The sequence below is a fragment of the Rhipicephalus microplus genome, chromosome X (genome assembly GCF_043290135.1).
Source record: "Rhipicephalus microplus isolate Deutch F79 chromosome X, USDA_Rmic, whole genome shotgun sequence".
NCBI classification, from domain to species: Eukaryota; Metazoa; Arthropoda; class Arachnida; order Ixodida; family Ixodidae; genus Rhipicephalus; species Rhipicephalus microplus.
In genome coordinates, this window is record NC_134710.1 from 21,247,089 (window position 1) to 21,251,308 (window position 4,220).

A 4,220-nucleotide genomic window follows, 5' to 3' on the forward strand; every position below is an offset into this window, starting at 1 on the left:
GCACATTTATTAAACACAAGCAACTGCGGCCTGTAACGATTGCCACTATGTTAATGGCACTAGTGCTATTTTTTTTTACAATTCACAACTTCAAGAAAAAAACCATGTGGACTGGGGAGCAGCAACAATTTACCGGTGGGGTCTGCCAAGTTTAATATCCGTTTCGCGCTCGTTCTAAAGGGCGACATCTGCTCACGCTTTAAGACGCTTCTAGGCTCATTCCATAGATACGCCCGCCTAATTTATTTGATTGAGTATTGGGATGCTTTTCGCGCAATGTAGAGGGCGGTCGCGCCAGCGCAATGCTGTAGCTCTTTCGCTAAAGCAACAACTCCATAATGGCTTGGCCAAAACGAATGCAGTGTGCCGGAAACATTACGCTATCATATTGGTTCACCGAGCATACGAATTGCCACGTCTGAGTTCTCGTACAAAAGCTAGAGAAGTGCCGGCGAGTAAGACCGGCGGCTGTCGGTGAGAAGACACTTAATTACGTTCTCTGAGAGTGCTTTAATTGCCTCGCATCGATGTTTGTTGCTTCTTGAGCGGACACCATACACAATGAAAAATGCTTCATTTAGGTTAATTGATGCCATGGCTGCGCTGTATTGTCATACTTAATCGTCGAAATTGTGTATTCTAAAACCCGGAAGCACGGATAACACAATTGTACGGGCTTGGTCGGTAGGCCTAACCTTTGGTGGAAATCATGGTGGTAGAACATGTAGTGTACAGATCCCAGCTTGGTACACTATATATATATTGCCCGCCATTATAAGCCCACCCATCATCTGCTTACTGCTTCCCAGCATTATCGCGATGGTGGGCAGAGCTTCTCAGCTTGGCACACCATGTGGCCCACCATAGCAAGCAGCACCCATCATCTGCTTAGTGCTTCCCAGCATTATCGCAATGGTGGGAAGAGTTTCTCAGCTTGGTACACCATGTAGCCCACCATAATAAGCACCACCCACCATATGCTTAGGGCTTCCCAGCATTATCGCAATGGTGGGCAGAGTGTCCCATTATTGCCCACTATCTAGCCTGTGCTTTCCACCATCATTTCCACTTTACCCATCATCTGTACACCATACCACCCAGTATGTTCCGGCATAACCACCATATTTTCCACTACGTCCCACCATAGCCATCATAAGTTCCACCATGCCCACTATTATTTCCACTACGCCCACCATGTTTTCCAGTATCCACCATGGCAATTTTTCCGATAGGGGTGGCTTCATTTGTTGCTGTGCTTTGGTTTTGGTTACAAATTTCGTGAGCCGTTTTGAAATGGTGAGCCTAAAAAGTTGAAGTAGTAAAAGTGTTACTGCTCAAATGTGCTAATTTTCGTTTTGTGAAAAAGCAACTTCAAGTGGCGCGAAGCTAACCGGAGCCAAAAGTGTGAAAATTAGACAAACCTGTGTACGACCCATCATTCTGATGCTCGCTGAAACGCCGTGCGTTGTAGCTCCCCTAGACACTAGCGCCAGAGTTCCCCCAAGTGTATTTATTTGAAACTATGGTTTGCGTATATAACGAGGCTCACTCATTCCGGAGGCCTCAAACAATTATGGCAGTTGCGCTCTGCCACGTTTTGGTTTCGGTTTCACCACCGAATGCGGGAGACTTCCATTACTTTCATCAATTATTACCGCAGGCCACTTTTACGAAATCTGAAAGTTGCAATGTATTCTTAGCATGAAGAACTTAAATTCTCAAATTTGAAGTGACCGCCTAACTCTTCTAATTTAGAAGTTAATTATTTAAATTTCTTAATTATTGTCGCTCATTATGTCATCAACCATCTCAAGATGCCTGCCGCAACAGTAAAATCAACTGAAAAGGCAGCGAGGAAATACAGCAATTTCGTAGTTTTGTAAAGATTCTGGACACATTTGTTCAAACACTACATATAGGTATATTCGCTGTAATAATATTAATAAAACTTGGAGCTTAACATACCTAAACCACCATATGATTATGAGAGATGCCGTATAGTTGAGGGCTCAGAAAATTTCAACCACTAGGTGTCCGTTAACGTGCGCCCAAACAGAGTTACTGTATATGCTACCTTTAAGTAGCATAAAGGTAGCATATACAGTAAATCTACGCCCAAACCTGAGCACTCGTGCCCACAGCATTTTCGCCTCCATAAAAAATGCAGCCGCCGCAGCCGGGATTCAATTCCGCAACCTGCGGGTCAGCAACCAAGTGCCTTAGCCCCTAGACTTTACAAGAGTTACATGGTGTAATGTAGAAAATAAAATGTTATACGCGAGTGAGTGAGTCGTTGCTGGAATGCTGCGCTACTAATGAAGGTGAAAAGTCTGAGTGCGATGCTGCAGTCCAAATGATTAGGCCCAATGAGGCTCAGCAGAAGTATCTGTTAAGAAAGATACATTAATTCTCTTCGGCACGTAACTATTACTTTTTTCCCGAAAAATAAAAGAGGGAGTCATTTCCTTCCAAGTATATCCACTTGTTATTTTGCGCTCCAAAGGCATCAGGTAAGCAGGGAAATCCGCGACCCTTTAATGTCCCGTTCAAGACAAGTCTGAACTACCCGCTGATATTCACCATTGTGATATACCCGGTGATATTCACCATTTAGGATCGTCCGCCTGTATAACAGCAGTGTTACGAGAACGGGTGCTATGCGAATGGCCGGCGCTAGTGGGAGGTATCCACTGTGCCTATGGACGAATCACCCACCTCGCTTCCCGTGCGCCGCAGGCGGCGTCTGGACGAGACGTCATATTCTGCGGGCCGTGAGCGACGCTCGCTTGGCACCCGGCGCTTCGGAGAAGAGTCTGCCAACGAGGAGGACCGCGCCCCCTTATCGCGAACGAGTCGGCCGCCTGCATAGCGCGAACTGTGGACGACGAACAGCTCTGGCCACGGCTAGCCTGATTTCGGCGAAGACCCACAACGTCACGGTCCGTCGTGTGTGTGTGTCTGCTTGGCCGAACCCGCTCACGCACACCGCCGCCGTCCTGGCTATTTTGTTCGCAGTTCTTTTTTTCCGCGACGGCCAAGAGGCCAGCCGGTGGCCACGCGACGCAGTGTCCACTGAAGCGTGGTGCACGCTGTTCCCCGCCCTCTGCTGCCGCCGCGATCAAACTGCTCCGCCGAAAAAGCACCAAAATAAGGCACACACATCCACAGCCAGTTAACGTCCTTCTCGAATGCCGAAGCGCGCTGCAGTATTCCCGTACCTCTCGCAGTTACCACCACGAGGGAGCCCGTTGTTAAGTGCTCGGTCGGCCCTTCTCTCCCCCCTGAATGGCTTCGGCGGCAACCAGAGCGTTGTTGATGGAGCGCGCTCGCTTTCTTAACGCCGTTCTCGCATATCCACGCCATTTTTCTTGGTTTCTTTTTTGCTCTCTCTCTCTCTTTTCACGCGGACGACATCTGCGGCTGGCTCTAGCGACACCCCGTCAGTCGTCACTCGGGAAGTCTGAGGCATGCCTGCAAAGGTCTCAAGCTCCTAAGGGTTCTGCAAAACCGCGCTACTTTGCGCGGGCGCAGTGAGTTAGTGCGCATTTCTCCGCTGTCCAACAGGTGCAACAATTTGCTTCTGTCTCTCACTTTTTCTTCCTTTAAGCTAGCTTTCGCTTGGACCGAACAAAATGCAAGGAACTTTTTTTAAAACTCGTTGTTGGTTTCCTCATCGCCAAGCTAGTTTCCGGGAAACTCTCAGGCGCACAGGCTGTAGACGAGCGGAGAGTTTTCCGTTCCGTGCGTGGCTGCACGCTTGGGAAGTGGCGCAGGCGCCGAATAGCGCTTGCAGCGCACTTTTTGTCTCACGAAAACTCGCTCGTAATTATAGAACATGTCATTTATATACGAATGGTAAATTTATGTAGCTCTAAAAAAAGTTTTAACATAAGATCAGTATGAGTTTCAGAAGAGCAAGTGTACTGAAAAAGCCCTATTATGTATTAAAGATAAAATTGTCAATAATTTCAGGCAAAAACATCGCAGAAACGAAACATTCCTGATTTTAAGGATGTGTTAGATTCCATTAAGCATGCAAGTCTTCTACAGACGCTAAATGAATACAGAATAATTAAGGGGCTCGTCTTTTCATTAATGAGAAGCTACGTTACTAATCAGTTTCAATATACTGATATGAAGCGCTGGATGTCCCTAATGAGAAAGATAAATTACGGCGTCCCACAGGGTTCCATACTAGGGCCACTTCTGTTCCTATTCTG